Here is a 17409-nt window from a genome sequence, read left to right as displayed (position 1 = left end):
GGGAGTAAACAGTAATGACTAGGGAAGGCACTGGCAAACCACCCCATATTGAGTCTGCCATGAAAACGCTAGAGGGCGTCACCCCAAGGGTCAGACATGACTCGGTGCTTGCACAGGGGATACCTTTACCTTTACGTAGAGCTGAGTATGATGTATAATTTTATTCTCACAGGCAAATTAGACTGACAGAGGTCAGCTTCAGCTCCAGGAGTGAGCTTTACTACTGAGTGAGGACTTGAGCTCAATCCTAACCTCTTACAGTGACCAACCTAGAGGACCAACAACAGGGTATAGATCTAAGGCAGCCTTTTTTCAATCTTGTGATGGTGGAGATGATGGAGCCTGAAATAAAATTTCAAGCTTCAAGGACCCCTGGAAATGATGTCAGCTGGTCACGCCTCCCAGTCATGCCCCCAGGAAGTGACATGTCTCTGGAAATGACATAATTGTCTACATCCTTCACCGTCATTTCGCTGCCCCTCACCTTTACTAGTACTATGGTAGCTCTGCCTCACATTGGCTTGAAATAATAGCAGGAGTTAATGAGACGGGCTAGCCCCCCCATACTACAACCTAACACACTTTCCCCACCAAGTCCTTTGGGCAGAGGCAATCCATTCCCTAGCTTGTGGCCAAGTCCATTAAAATAGGAAAGGAAAGGCCTGGACCCCCCCCCCTGGAGCTCCCAGGGACCCCCAAGTGTCCATGGAGCCCTGAATGGGAATCCCTGGGCTAAGGCCTTCCTATGATGTTGCTTTCCTCAGTCACCGTCACCAGTAGCCATTGATAAACCTATCTTCTATTATAATCTATATAATCTGCTTTTAAAGCTGTCTATTCCTGTGGCCATCATTACATCCCCTGGGAGCAAATTCTACATTTTAATCACTTATGTGTAAAGAAGTATTTTCTTTTTCCCTACCACACTACAAAACTCTCAATTCTCTCCATTATAAGATGGGTGATTAAACAATTGATTGAAAAACAGTTGATACCACTATAGAGAAGGGACAAAAAATCATGTCCAGAGTCCACAGCTATTCCATAAAAGTTCCTGATGACAAATGCGAGCCAAGCAAAATGGACGCTGCAGCAGCTGAGTAGTTTCTTGCTGGATTATACATTTTGATAAAACAGTTTTTATGCCCATTAATAGAAATACAAGAGACTTATATCTTACATATTTGCAAATAAAACTATTTTTAAATATTTTGACTATACTTCAGTACAGTAGACTGAAAGGTAGTGCTCAGATATGCTTGTAGAAATGTGTGTATTCAAATTTCTGTTCTTTAGCGTTCTTAGAAGATACTGAAAACTCTGAATGCTGCTTTTGTATTAAAGACATACATAAAAATAAAGGGTCAATGACATTAGTCGGCAAAACGATCTAGCCAAAACACCAGAGTTTCTGTGTCCAGATAGGATCTGATATAAGCTTGCTCCAGCCCCATATCTGTCAGACCTAGAACGTAACACCCATAGAAAGGCCATCACCCAAGCGAGATGCTCAGCTCTACCCACAGCTGTGCTGGAGGAACTTTACAAAAAACAAAAACAAAACAAAACAAAAACCCTTGCTCAGAGACCCTGTCCTTGTGCCAGTGGATGGATAGAGTCTGACAAACATGTGCTTCTGTTCTGCCCCATTTATGATGCCATCAGATTCAGCCAATTTTGAACACTTACCCAAGATCTTCCCCAAATCAAGGTGCTGCTTCAAGATGAAGATAGGCAAATAACTCTCTGCTAAATTTTGCACTGCTGCCACAAAACTGTGTACTACGTATGTGGATCAGAAAATTTCTATCTGATCTGATCCAATTTCAAAAGTACCAAGAGCCAACTGTCACTGGTAAATTAAAGTAAGCTTTAAATATTAAATCTAACATCTTATAGTTTCTATGTTGTCAGACCTTTTTTTAAAAAATTAAGTATTATAACTGTTTACTCTCTTTAAATTGTCTTAGTTTTTAATTAAATGTATTTGAATTTTGGTCTGAATAACTGTAAATTATTTTTTTTAACATACCTAAAAACTATGGTTTGATGATACATGAAAAAACCTCAGGGATTTTTGGCCTTGTGAACTCATTCTTCCTTGTGTAATATATTTATTCATATTATTTATAGTCTGAGTTTCTGAGACTCAAGGCAGTTTACCATTGTAAGCCAATATGATAAAATGGATTGTTGTTGTTATGTGCGAAGTCGTGTCCGACCCATCGCGACCCCATGGACAATGATCCACCAGGCCTTCCTGTCCTCTACCGTTCCCCGGAGTCCATTTAAGTTTGCACCTACTGCTTCAGTGACTCCATCCATCCACCTTATTCTCTGTCGTCCCCTTTTTCTTTTGCCCTCGATCGCTCCCAGCATTAGGCTCTTCTCCAGGGAGTCCTTCCTTCTCATGAGGTGGCCAAAGTATTTGAGTTTCATCTTCAGGATGTGGCCCTCTAAGGAGCAGTTCAGGCTGATCTCCTCTAGGACTGACCAGTTTGTTCACCTTGCAGTCCAAGGGACTCGCAAGAGTCTTCTCCAGCACCAGAGTTCAAAAGCCTCAATTCTTTGACGCTCGGCATTCCTTATGGTCCAACTTTCACAGCCATACATTGCAACTGGGAATACCATAGCCTTGACTAGACGCACTTTTGTTGTCAGGGTGATGTCTCTGCTTTTTAGGATGCTGTCTAGATTTGCCATAGCTTTCCTCCCCAGGAGTAAATGTCTTTTAATTTCTTTGCTGCAGTCCCCATGTGCAGTGATCTTGGAGCCCAGGAAAATAAAATCTGTCACTATCTCCATCTCTTCCTCATCTATTTCCCAGGAATTGAGAGGGCTGAATGCCATATCTTCGTTTTCTTGAGATTGAGTTTCAAGACAACTTTTGCACTTTCCCTCTTCACCCGCATCAAGAGGCTCTTTCGTTCCTCTTCACTTTCTGCCATTAGAGTGGTATCATCTGCATATCTGAAGTTGTTGACATTTCTCCCTGCAATCTTGATCCCAATTTGTGACTCATCTAACCCCACCTTTCTCATGATGTGCTCTGCATACAAGTTAAATAGGCAAGGCGACAGTATACAGCCTTGCCCAACTCCTTTCTCAATTTTGAACCATTCAGTGATTCCATGCCCGGTTCTCACTGTTGCTTTTTGACCTGTATTAGCGAGCTTTTTTTGGACTGTGTTGTTACTCTGCCATGATTTATATAGAAAGGGAGCTGAAGGCCCATTGACCATCACAGGAGATGGTGTTTGATGGCTTCAGGCAACACTCTATGACAAGTTACTAGGTTCAGTGATTTAAACCATTCTAAAATATATCCCCTAGGTTCAGTGAGGGCGACAACTTGCCCCTTTGATCCCTGTCTGTCTTGGCTTCTCTGTGGGGGTGACTAGCAGATAGGAGGCTCACTCAGGGATATTATCAGTCTCTCCCTGACTACCATGGAATCCCCTGATGCGCTGAAGGAGGCGATCGCTTGATCCTTACTGAAAAAAACACTGCTTGATCCGCGGGACACATCCAACGACAGCTCAGTCTCACATCTTACGTTCCTGGGCAAAGTCGTGGAGAAGGTTTTTGTGGATCAGCTCCTAGCATTCTTGGAGGAAGCTTTGCTGCTCAATCCATACCAGTCGGGCTTCTGTTCTGGTCACAGGGTGGAGCTGGTGTTGTTGCCTTGATGGATGATCTCCGCCATTCTCGTACTGTTAGATCCATCAGTTGCATTTGATGTTGTTGATCGCAAGCTATTAGCCCACTGCCTGGCTGGGATTTGTGGGACGGCCCTTCAGTGGCTGCTCTCATTTCTGTGTAACTGGACACAGAGTGTCACAGTGGGGAAAGAGTCATCACGCCCTTTTCAACTCCCATATGGGGTTCCTCAGGGGTGGTCCTGTCCCCTATGCTTTTAAATATCTTTATGTGCCCTCTGGCCCAGAGTTTTAAGTCATGAGAGTAACACACCTGACATTTTTCCATCTTCACCAGGCAAGGCTAAGGTAAAGGTAAAGGTATCCCCTGTGCAAGCACCAAGTCATGTCTGACCCTTGGGGTGACGCCCTCTAGCGTTTTCATGGCAGACTCAATACGGGGTGGTTTGCCAGTGCCTTCCCCAGTCATTACCGTTTACCCCCCAGCAGCAAGCTGGGTACTCATTTTACCAACCTCAGAAGGATGGAAGGCTGAGTCAACCTTGAGCCGGCTGCTGGGATTGAACTCCCAGCCTCATGGGCAGAGCTTTCAGACTGCATGTCTGCTGCCTTACCACTCTGCGCCACAAGAGGCTCCAGGCAAGGCTACTAGTGCCATATCTGTCTCCAGAACACCTGGTTACAGTGATCCATGCAATGGTCACCTCCAGAACTGACTTCTGTAATTTAGTCTACGCGGGTCTTCCCTTGTCCTCAACCCGGAAATTGCAGCTAGTACAAAATGCAGCAGTTAAGAGTCCTCACTTGGGAGGGCCCACATCCAGCAGGTGCTGAGGTGGCTGAATGGGTTGCCAGTTGCAGCACAGATCAAGTTCAAGGTTCTGGTCTTAACCTTCAAGGCCCTTTGCAGTCTAGGCCCTGCATATCTGAGGCATCACCTACTACCTTATGCTCCCAGCAGGGCCTTGCCCTCTGCGGGTACTAATTTGCTGGTGATTACTGGACCATGGGAGATTCACCTGGCCTTGACCAGAGCCAGGGCTTTTTGGCCCCAAACTGGTAGAATGAGCTTCTGGAAGAGCTGAGGGCCCTGCAGGAGCTTTCGCAATGCCTCAGGGCCTGCAAAACAGAGCTCTTCCACCAGGTCTTTGGTTGAGGCCTGGGCACGGAAGATCGAAGGGGCCCCTCCACAATTAAATGGTGTCATAATTAATATTTAAGAACTATAGAAATTGTTAAGACCAACTGGCACTATTGGGAATGGGATCCTTGAGGCACTGGACAGGTTAGTGGGGGGCAGGAGATAGGAAGATTGTGGGAGGGTTTTATCTCTTGTTGCCAGAGTATATGGTTAACTATGTTTTATGGTTTTAATGTTGTACTGGACATTTTTACTTTTTACTTGTAACTGCTGTGAGATGACTCTTGAGAATGGCGAGTGAAAAATCCTATAAATAAACCAAATAAATAATTATTTATGAAATCCCAAGGCATTTTGCCATATTACAGCCTACAACCAGATCATAATATAATTATGTTTATTTTATCAGCAAAAAAAAAAATGGTACTATTGCATCATGGCTAATTTTCTGTTCCTGAGATTTAAGGGACAGGAAACATCAGTAGATGGCTAATTAAATCTTATTTACTTCTTGGTTTGTAACAGATTGGGCAACAATGAATTGTTCTTACCTTGCAAACCAGGATTGCAAACCTTAGCTTGCAACTCTCATTTGAGAAGCAACAACCATTGCTTCCTATTGGCCCCGTAGCGCCCCCCCCCCCCCACTACAACTGCTACGAATCTATCCAACAACTGGGTCTCAGTAAAAGTTGAGCTGAGGCTCCTTGTAGTTCCACCATTCCTTAATGTTGTTGCTGTTATGATAATATTATTGTTATTCACCTTGTTGTTCTAGAAATAATGTTACCTGTATCGTTTTCTTGTTCCATGTAAACCGTCTGGAGCCTTCGGGGAAGGCGGTATATAAATACAATAAATAAAATAAATAAATGGCCAGACAGCCAGAATCAAAAGCAAGAGAAAAGAAACCAACAATGTCTGAATGCTTATTTATTTTATTGCATCAGTTTCTTTTCTCTTGCAACTCTCATTTAGCAGGGCAGGCTATAACTATAGTTTATCTGGTCAGATAAAAATTATGGTTTGCCATAATTATGACCTAGCTAGTTAGATCATGGTGTTGTGAGTTGAACACAACCTGTGTGGGCTTTTGGATCTCCCAAGTTCATTCACTATTTATGTTACTAGAACCACAACATTATTTTCCACGGTGAACTATCTCATGTCCCAAAAACCCGTGCTAGTTTCACTTCTCCCAACAACTTTTACTTACCATCCCATTTCACAGGATGGTAAGAATATCCTAGGCTGAGATGAGCTTTCTCAGTTGCAGGTCTGCCCTCCCCTGGAAGAGGTGAAGGATTGTCTTTGCTAATCTTCAGACAAGGTGATTCCTTTTTTAAGAGGACTTGTTGCTGACTAGGGCAATGAGTACTGTATCATACTCAAGGGATTGATGATACTTTTGAAAAGCAGTTACAATACTCCAGAGAGGACTATTTGCTTGTTTTTAATGTTCTTAATCCCCCGCTCCCATCATCACAGCTGATGATATAAGATTTTGAAGGCAAGAGACATTCAGAGGCAATTTACTATTGCCTGCCGCCACATCACAACTCTGGAGGTCTCCCATTCAAGTAATGGCAGGGTCAACCCTACTTAGCTTTGGAGAATTGGGCTATCCAGGTCAGGGCTGTATCTTTATTTGTGGCATGTTATGCATGCCTACTAGTGTGGTGTAGCAGGTAAGTGATGAGACTAATATATGGAAGATCAGGGTTCAAATCTCCAACACGCCATGAAATTCACCTTAGGTAAAGGTGCCTTCCCCAGTCATTACCGTTTACCCCCCAGCAAGCTGGGTACTCATTTTACCGACCTCAGAAGGATGGAAGGCTGAGTCAACCTTGAGCTGGCTGCTGGGACTGAACTCCCAGCCTCATGGGCAAAGCTTCAGACTGCATGTCTGCTGCGTTACCACTCTGCGCCACAAGAGTTACCACTCTGCGCCACACCTTAGGCTAGTGTATACACACAGTGTAATCTACCACTTCACAAGTTGTTGTGAAGAAAAAAAAAGCTAAATGTTCAGCCATGTATATAGCTCTGACCCTCTTGACAGGGGAAGAGCAAGGTATAAATGTGAGCTAGGCATTGATGTTTCCCTTTTTTGGGAAAATTACAAAGCAAAAATTGTTTAAATAAACTTCTGCAGCTCTCTTCATAGACATTTCTCAGGCATCTAGTTTCTCTTTAATTACCAAATAAAATCTAATTGATTGCACAATATTAAAATAAACTACCCAGAGCCATGGTGTAGTGGTTAGGAGTGCGGACTTGTAATCTGGCATGCCGGGTTTGATTCTGCGCTCCCCCACATGCAACCAGCTGGGTGACCTTGGGCTCGCCACGGCACTGATAAAACGGTTCTGACCGGGCAGTGATATCAGTGCTCTCTCAGCCTCACCCACCCCACAGGGTGTCTGTTGTGGGGGGAGGAATGGGAAGGCGACTGTAAGCCGCTTTGAGCCTCCTTCGGGTAGGGAAAAGCGGCATATAAGAACCAACTCTTCTTCTTCTTCATATGGAAAGCTGGTATACAAACTAAATAAGGACCTCTGATTCCTCAAACATTCTGCTTTTATAGGGTGTTATACTGCACAATTTTATTAAAGTGTTTTATTGCCTAGTTTTCAAATGACTGGAAGCCATCTTAGGAACAAAAGTGGTTCAAAGTCAGGACAAACACATTTAAAATAAATCAATACCATCCCCCAAAACTTGAAATTTTGTATTCCATATTATTTTGGTTTTGCCCTGCATTATTTATAATGTCATATTGCTGTTTTTAAAGGTGTCTGAAATTTGATACACAATATGAACCTGAAACAAGTGTGGAAAGGGTGATTTTACTACAATCCACATGACATTGTAGAAATAAGCCTAGCTTGATAGATCTCTACCTTATCCTCTTTGCTGAGCCCTGTTTACTGTGCATCTTCTGGCACCCCACAGAGTCATTTGAATTATTGTCATTTGGGGTGAAGACTAAATTACAGGTTAATTTCAAAACTGCAAGTGGATGCTGCAGGCTAGATTACTGTCATACAAAAGAAACACTATGGTAGCTACCACAGATGAGTATAAAGCTTTATATAATCAATGTTTTCTTCTGCTCTGGATGCAAGTTCAGTTTACACCCATAGAAGCAGCCTGAAAAGAATTCCCAATAATTCTCCCTGCGGTGCAATCAAATTCACATATCCAAGGTCTCTGTTGACGTTCAGCTTTGTACAGTGACTCTCTTAAAAGCACAACAATATTGTTTCAGCCAAATTCCCATAGCACTAAATTGACTGTTTAGGTCAAAGCTATCAATAAATGAATGAATAATTGGGATGCCAGTCAAACAGACATGTTAATAGTGTTCAGGCTCCAGATACATGTTTTTGATGAGATTTAGATGGTGTGTGCAAAATAAGTCCAAGGAAGGCAGAGGAGCTAAAAACAACATTCAAATATCCATGGCAGAATAAGCAAGTATATGGTAACATTTCTCCCCTTAAATTAACTGCTTGTTGAAGTGTTATCAGAATATTTACTATTGTACAGTCCAATTTTAACCTTGAATTAAGGAGAAAAATGCAACAGCCTAAGTTCTTGCATATTCTAATGCCATTCAGCCCCCAACATTCACTCCTTGGAACTAAGGGACCTTCTGGAGTGGGATGTAATGTAGCTTTGGCAATCTCTCCCCTACACAATCAGTAATGTCTACTTTTGCCTGGGGGACTCTGGATCTAAGCCAAAAATTTTTAGCCAGCTCCTAGAGAAATAAAATGTAGTCTATTTACATTAGAACACAAAATATTCAGAATGAAGTAGTCAACTTGAGTGTGATGTTCATATGCATCCCCCCTCCCTTTGTCACTTAAAAAAATTTTTTGGAAGACTTTCATCCAGGCTTGCGATCTTGCAAACGTTAAAGCACAAAGCTGTCTAATCTTTTAAAAAGTTAATTTTTAATGTTTCATAGGTAAGTATCAGAGTACATTTAGCATAATGTTAGCAAAATCTCAATTCAACAATGCAACTTAGTCTTGACTCCACTATTGGCAAAGCAAACTAAGGCCATCATTACTTACTTAGAGCAACCGTAAGGTATTGGATAATTAGTACTACGACACCCTATTAGTACTAGAGACAGAGTTCAACGAGATCTGAACACAATGGAAAAATGGGCAAATGAGAACAAGATGCAATTTAATAAAGATAAGTGTAAAGTTCTGCATCTGGGTCAGAAAAATGAAAAGCATGCCTACTGGATGGGGGATACACTTCTAGGTAACACTGTGTGTGAACGAGATCTTGGGGTACTTGTGGATTGTAAACTACACATGAGCAGGCAGTGTTATGCAGCTGTAAAAAAGGCAAATGCCATTTTGGGCTGTATCAACAGGGGCATCCCATCAAAATCACAAGATGTCATAGTCCCATTGTATACGGCACTGGTCAGACCACACCTGGAGTACTGTGTGCAGTTCTGGAGGCCTCACTTCAAGAAGGACGTAGATAACATTGAAAGGGTACAGAGGAGAGCGACGAGGATGTTCTGGGACCAAGGAACCAAGCCCTATGAAGATACGTTGAGGGACTTGGGAATGTTCAGCCTGGAGAAAGGGAGGTTGAGAGGGGACATGATAGCCCTCTAAGTATTTGAAAGGTTGTCACTTGGAGGAGGGCAGGATGCTGTTTCCATTGGCTGCAGAGGAAAGGACACTCAGTAATGGGTTTAAACTACAAGTACAACGATATAGGCTAGATATCAGGAAAAAAATTTTCAGTCAGAGTAGTTCAGCAGTGGAATAGGCTGCCTAAGGAGGTGGTGAGCTCCCCCTCACTGGCAGTCTTCAAGCAAAGGTTGGATACACACTTTTCTTGAATGCTTTAGGATGCTTAGGGCTAATCCTGCATCGAGCAGGGGGTTGGGCTAGATGGCCTGTATGGCCCCTTCCAACTCTATGACTCTGTGATTCTGTGATTAGTACCTTGAAAATAACCAGGAAATTGTTTTAACAATTCCAGGTTGGGAAATTTGTGGAGATTAGGGGGGTGGCATTTGGGGAGGATATTGTTTGGGTAGGAAAGGGAGCTCAGCAGGGTATAATACCATACAGCTCACCTCCCAAAGCACCCTGTTTCTTTGGGGAAAGTGATCTCTGTTGCCAGGAGATCAGTTGTAACTCTGGGAGATCTCCAGGCCTCGTGTGGAGGTTGACAACCCTAGTCAGAAGTGTTTACTCACAAACGTAGCTGAGCTTTCACCTAATTGTGCAAATTGGAAATTATCCACACAGAAAAATATTTGTAGGCTCCAACCTCGATTTTCAATCAACAGCCTTGGGCTTCTCTTTTGTACCCCTCTCAATTTTAAATTACAATAAACCCTCTTGCTTAAAGGATGCCACTCTTACAATCCTACCCTTTTTCCTTGTTATAAACAACTTCCCAGATGCTAGAGACTGCATGGTTTTTTAAAAAAGACTCTAAATATTGATTTTAATTGGAATGAAGTGCTTCAGTGTTCTGCATAAAGTGTTAGTGAAGTGGCAATTTACCTAAGGGGTTTACTGATTGAAAAGCTCTCAAACCTGAAATCACTGGAGAGGCAGGAATTTAAAAGAGAGGAAAGGGGGAAAAAGGACTCTGGGAAACGAAAGAAAAGCCAAATTAAAAAAAAAACCTTCTGCAAGTCTGAAACAGATGTTAGTGTGGAAGGAAATCACTTCAGTAAGGTACAATCAGCTTAAAAATTATTCTGTTAAGAGAACAGGGCTCTCAAAAGAGCTAAATCCCCCCCTTCATCTGCTATAACGAGGAATCTTCAAGGAGACTGGTGTTGCAATTACAACTAATCCTCCCCAAAAAATTAACTGTGTTGAAGGCTTTGTAATTTCCCTAGGTACAATTTAGCTGTCACTTACTTTAAAATTTACTCAAACATACGTTCCGAACAGCACTAACTTCACATGTCAAGTGCTTTCCAGCCAATTGAGTCTAAACTGGAAGTCGGTGTTAAACAACTGAATGATTAGACAAGATAGCTCATTTCCCTGCTCTTTTGTTCAGAATAAAATGCCACATTTACATTATCAGGCTCAACAGGATTTTCTGTCAGAGAGAGAAAAAAACTGTGGTGAACACTGTCCGTACTCAACACATGAAGCCTGTCATTTACCAATCATCCTTCAAAATGCAATAACAATGAATGTAACTTAATTACGACCCAATGATCCTTGACGAAAAATCATCTTATCACTGTCCTGTTCCTTTAGGGCAAATGAACCACTTTTGTCCCTTGGAACTGATGATGCAAAATTCTTAATAATGGAGTAAGAGAGACAAATCTCTTTTGCTTCACTTTAAAAACCCACAAGTTTTAAAAGGAGGGAAACTATCCAAAAATTGTGGAGACATTTGAAAGAAATATATAAAAATGGAGTTGGGGATGGATTATTCTACACTACTTGAACAAGACATATTTTCAGTACGACTTAGTTAAACAGCTAAACTCTGAATAAATACCTATACTCAAACCTCAACAAGAATACTGAGATCCAAATCTGGGGCAGACTTATTACCTGTCACATAGGAGAATGATGCTTTCATTCATTCTTTGCAGCATTGAATCTGTTCAATGGGCAGCAAGAGGTAGTGATTTGATGATCATTTTTGGCAGAATGGAAGATTGAGACAATCTTCCATTTCCAAGTCAAACTTTAAACAGGTGAAATTTGGTGTTTTCATGTACCTCAACAGCAAATATTTTGACATTGAATAGCATGATTTTTTTAAATCACTGTCCAAGACAGATGAAAATGTTTCTTATAAGGGCTGAACCGTAATTCCCCAATCAATTTCAAAAACACTTTCAACAGCGATGAAAAACACCACCTTTGTCTTACAAAATTCAACTATTTTTCCTTTATATTGACTTATTTGTACCTTCTCTTGGTTTCATTCACCACCAGTAATTCTGTCATGCAGCAAGTTGGTTTACTATGCAGCTTCATGACATGTACTGTGTGATCCCTAAATGACTGGAGTCACACTTATGGTTAGACCAGGAAGAAGTAATAACCATAATGGGAGAAATGCTGGTGAAGAAGCAGAAGATGTGCCAGAAAATGTCAAAAAAAGAAAAAGATGTTTAAAAACTCATACAGTTGAGGATTTTTGAAAGACAAACTATAAATAAATAACATTATTAATAAATACATAAAATAAATAAAATAGCACATATGGTAAGTTTCCAATAGGCTTGAATATACAAAGAGAAGTTCACCTAAGAAAAATATGCCTATACCACATTGCTTCATACTTATTTACCAAGTTTGCCCTCAACTGAGACAATACAGGTTCAAAATTAAAATTATTATATTGTGCATAGTGTGTGTGTGTGTGTGTGTGTGTGTGTGTGTGTGTGTCTGTGTGAACTGCTGTCATGTTGCTTACAAATTATGGTGATGCTATGAGTAATCTTCAAAACATTCTTTTCTTGGCAGCCTTGCTCAGGTCTTGCAGACTGAAGGTCGTGGCTTCCTGGATTGAATCAATACATCTCATGTTGGGTCTTCCTCTTTTCCTGTTACTTTCATCTTTTCCTGGTATCATTGCCTCTTCCAATAATTCCTGTGTTTTCATAATGTGACCAAAGTGAGAGCTTAGGCTCTCATTTGATCAAGCACCTACTTATTTGTCTTTTTGTCTTTTTGACAAATAAGTATCTGTGAAACTCTGCTCCGGCACATTTCAAAGGAATCCACTTTCTTTCAGTAAGATTTCTTCATTGACCAGCTCTCACACTTATACATAGCAACAAGGAACACTATTGTATGAACTACCCTGATCTTCATTACTAGTGACACACCTTTTCTAACTTCTTGATGTCTCCCCAGCCTTCTGATTTCTTGGTTGGAGTGTCCTATTTGGTTGATAATGGAGCTAAGGAATGGAAACTCTTGCAACGATTTCAGCTTCTTTATCATCATTCCTAAAAGCTGTATAATTCCCCAGTACGTATGTACATACAAAAAATGCATACCATTTCAGATTCAGCCCAAACCGATATGGGACAAATCCAAATTGCACAAATGACCCTTCACTTTTTTTTTCTTCAGCTGAAATGATTTGGTTGAATCTGAAAAGTTTCAGAGATTTTCCCCTTTCTTCCTGCTCTTCCCAAACAGCAGAGAATGTCTCCACTGCCTGAGAACGGGGGGGGGGGGGGTGAGGGGGGGCGCAAACAGATGACAATGACAGGCATGCTGCTTTTTTAAAATGCCTCCCCAAGCTTCACAGGCAGCCCGGTTAGACTTGGGGATTCATTTAAAGCAGTGGTCCACAACCTTCCAGTTGCCGCAGACCGCTGCTCCGGAGTGGCGGGAAAGGGCGGCCCGGGGCCCCACGCAAGCGCGGCAGCCCCAGTGCAAACGTGCATGCGTGGACTGCCGCGCACACGCGTTTGCACCCGGCAGGACGCAAATGCCATGCCGGCGGCCGCAGCTCCCTCTCTCGGGACCCTCCGGGCCGCCAGCAAATCGGCTGCCAAAGCGGCCGATTAGCTTGCGGCTTGGCAATCTTCTCTTCCCTCCCCCCCAAAACAAGAAGCTTGCTTCGGCGGCCGATTTGCTCGCGGTCTGTCGAGCTTCGGGGGGGGGGGCAGGAAGAGGGAACTCCGGCCCGGTGCCAAGGCCTTCGCAGTCCGGCACCGGGCCGCAGCCCGCGGGTTGGGAACCACTGATTTAAAAGGGCTCAGACTACCTGTCATTATCAGCTGTTGGGGATGCCACTCTCTTTAAATGACTTCACAAGTATTTGTATTTAAAATCTAATTATTGTTAATTAGATCACCACAACATGATCCTCCAGGCCTTCCTGTCCTCTACCATTCCCCGGAGTCCATTTAAGTTTGCACCTACTGCTTCAGTGACTCCATCCAGCCACCTCATTCTCTGTCGTCCCCTTTTGCCCTTGATCACTCCCAGTATTAGGCTCTTCTCCAGGGAGTCCTTCCTTCTCATGAGGTGGCCAAAGTATTTGAGTTTCATCTTCAGGATCTGGCCTTCTAAGGAGCAGTCAGGGCTGATCTCCTCTAGGACTGACCGATTTGTTCGCCTTGCAGTCCAAAGGACTCGCAAGAGTCTTCTCCAGCACCAGAGTTCAAAAGCCTCAATTCTTTGACACTCGGCCTTCCTTATGGTCCAACTTTCGCAGCCATACATTGCAACTGGGAATACCATAGCCTTGACTAAACGCACTTTTGTTGGCAGGGTGATGTCTCTGCTTTTTAGGATGCTGTCTAGGTTTGCCATAGCTTTCCTCCCTAGGAGAAAGTGTCTTTTAATTTCTTTGCTGCAGTCCCTATCTGCAGTGATCTTGGAGCCCAGGAAAATAAAATCTGTCACTATCTCCATTTCTTCCCCATCTATTTGCCAGGAGTTGAGAGGGCCGGATGCCATGATCTTCGTTTTCTTTATGTTTCAAGACAACTTTTGCACTCTCCTCCTTCACCCGGATCAACAGGCTCTTTAGTTCCTCTTCACTTTCTGCCATTAGAGTGGTATCATCTGCATATCTGAGGTTGTTGATATTTCTCCCTGCAATCTTAATCCCAATTTGTGATTTCTCTAATCCCGCCTTTCTCATGATGGGCTCCGCATACAAGTTAAATAGGCAAGGCGACAGTATACAGCCTTGCCGAACTCCTTTCTCAATTTTGAACCAATCAGTGATTCCATGTTCAGTTCTCACTGTTGCTTCTTGACCTGCGTATAAGTTTCTCAAGAGACAAATAAGATGCTCTGGTATTCCCATCTCTTTAAGAACTTGCCACAATTTGTTGTGCTCCACACAATCAAAGGCTTTAGCATAGTCAATGAAGCAGAAGTAGATGTTCTTCTGGAACTCCCTAGCTTTCTCCATAATCCAGTGTATGTTGGCAATTTGATCTCTAGTTCCTCTGCCTCTTCGAAATCCTGCCTGTACTTCTGGAAGTTCTCGGTCCACATATTGCCGGAAGCTAGCTTGTAAAATTTTGAGCATAACTTTGCTAGCATGAGAAATGAATGCAATGGTGCGGTAGTTTGAACATTCTTTGGCATTGACCTTCTTTGGGATTGGAATGTAAACTGACCTTTTCCAATCCTGTGGTCATTGTTGAGTTTTCCAAATTTGCTGGCATATTGAGTGTAGCACTTTTACTGCATCGTCTTTTAAGATTTTGAATACTTCAACTGGAATGCTGTCACCACCACTAGCTTTATTGTTGCTCAGACTTCCTAAGGCCCATTTGACTTCACATTCCAGGATGTCTGGCTCCAGGTCAGTAACTACCCCATTGCAGTTATCAGGGATGTTAAGCTCGCTCTTGTATAGTTCTTCTGTATAATTTTGCCACCTTTTTAAAATCTCTTCTACTTCTGTGAGGTCCTTACCATTTTGGTCCCTTATCATACCCATCTTTGTATGAAACGTTCTCTTCATATCTCCAGTTTTCTTAAAAAGATCTCTGGTCCTCCCCATTCTATTGTTTTCTTCTATGTGTTTGCACTGTTCATTTACAAAGGCATTCTTATCTCTTCTAGCTAGTCTCTGGAATTCTGCATTCAATTGGGTGTATCTTTCTCTTTCTCCCTTGCCTTTCACTTCCCTTCTCTCCTTAGCTATTTGTAAAGCTTCCTCAGACAGCCATTTTGATTTCTTGCATTTCTTTTTCTTTGGGATTGTTTTAGTTGCTACCTCTTGTACAATGTTGCGAACCTCTGTCCATAGTTCTTCAGGCATTCTGTCTATCAGATCTAATTCCTTAAATCTATTTGTCGCCTCTACTGTTTATTCGTCGGGGATATTATTTAATTCATACCTGAGTGGCCTACTGCTTTTCTTCAATTTAAGCCTAAATTTTGCAACAAGAAGCTGATGATATGAACCACAATCAGCTCCTGGTCTTGTTTTTACTGACTGTATAGAACTTCTACATCTTTACCTGCAGAGCACATAGTCAATCTGATTTCTGTGTTGACCATCTGGTGATGTCCATGTGTAGAGTTGTCTCTTGGGTTGTTGGAAAAGAGTGTTTGCTATGACCATTGTATTTTCTTGACAAAATTCTACCAGCCTGTGCCCGGCTTCATTTTGCACTCCAAGGCCAAACTTGCCTGTTATCCCGGTTATCTTTTATCTTCCTACTTTAGCATTCCAATCCCCCATGATGATAAGCACATCATTTTTTGGCGTTGCTTCTATAAGGTGTTGTAGGGCTTCATAGAACTGGTCAACTTCATCCTCTTCAGCAGCAGTGGTTGGGGCATAGACCTGGATTACTGTGATGTTGAATGATTTGTCTTGGATTCGAACTGAGATCATTCTGTCATTTTGGGGATTATATCCCAAGACTGCTTTTCCTACTCTCTTATTGATTATGAAGGCTACTCCATTTCTTCTGCGAGATTCTTGTCCACAGTAGTATACCTGATAGTCATCTGAATTAAATTCACCCATTCCTGTCCATTTTAGTTCACTGATTCCTAAAATGTGGCTGTTCAGTCTTGTCCTCTCTTGTTTAACCACGTCCAGCTTGCCTTGATTCATGGATCTGACGTTCCAGGTTCCTATGGAATAAAAATCTTTACAGCATCGGACTGTCTTTTCGCCACCAGTTACTTTCACAACTGAGCGTCCGTTTGGCTTTGGCCCAGTCGCTTCATTCATTCTGGAGCTACTCGTACTAGCCGTCTACTCATCCCCGGTAGCATATTGGACACCTTCCGACCTGAGGGGCTTATCTTCCAGCGTCATATCATTTTGCCTTTTGGAACTGTCCATAGAGTTTTCATGGCAAAGATACTGGAGTGGTTTGCCATTTCCTTCTCCAGTGGATCACCTTTTGTCAGAGCTCTCAGCTATGACCTGTCCGTTTTGGGTGGCCCTGCATGGCATAGCTCATAGCTTCACTGAGCTACGCAAGCCCCCTTGCCACGGCAAGGCAGCGATCCTTGAAGGGGGCCCGGAGGGATAAAGGTAAAGGTATCCCCTGTGCAAGCACCGAGTCATGTCTGACCCTTGGGGTGACGCCCTCCAGCGTTTTCATGGCAGACTCAATACGGGGTGGTTTGCCAGTGCCTTCCCCAGTCATTACCATTTACCCCCCAGCAGCAAGCTGGGTACTCATTTTACCGACCTCGGAAGGATGGAAGGCTGAGTCAACTTTGAGCCGGCTGCTGGGATTGAACTCCCAGCCTCATGGGCAAAGCTTTCAGACGGCTGCCTTACCACTCTGCGCCACAAGAGGCTCTTCCCGGAGGGATAGACCAGAACAAATGGGATGAAATTAATTCAAAAGAAATTCCATCTAAACATCAGGAAGAAGTTCGGTTAGAGCGGTTTCTCAGTGGAACAGGTTTCCTCTGGAGGTGGTGGGTTCTCCATCTTTGGAAATTTTTAAACAGAGGTTGGATAGACATCTGACAGAGAGGCTGATTCTGTGAAGGCTTAAGGGGGTGGCAGGTTACAGTGGATGAGTGATAGGGTTGTGAGTGTCCTGTACAGTGCAAGGGATTGGACTAGATGACTCATGAGGCCCTTCCAACTCTATTATTCTATTAT

At 42.7% G+C, this 17409-nt stretch overlaps 1 protein-coding gene across 1 annotated transcript in view; it reads right to left on the bottom strand.

Moving 5' to 3' along the window:
* Positions 1-17409, bottom strand: part of LRPPRC (leucine rich pentatricopeptide repeat containing) — a 151426-nt gene that overhangs the window by 53142 nt on the left and 80875 nt on the right. The window lies entirely within an intron of this gene.

The sequence above is a fragment of the Paroedura picta genome, chromosome 1 (genome assembly GCF_049243985.1).
Source record: "Paroedura picta isolate Pp20150507F chromosome 1, Ppicta_v3.0, whole genome shotgun sequence".
Classification (NCBI taxonomy): Eukaryota; Metazoa; Chordata; class Lepidosauria; order Squamata; family Gekkonidae; genus Paroedura; species Paroedura picta.
The sequence above is the reverse complement of the archived record's forward strand: the minus strand, read 5'-3'. Positions and strand labels throughout refer to the sequence as shown.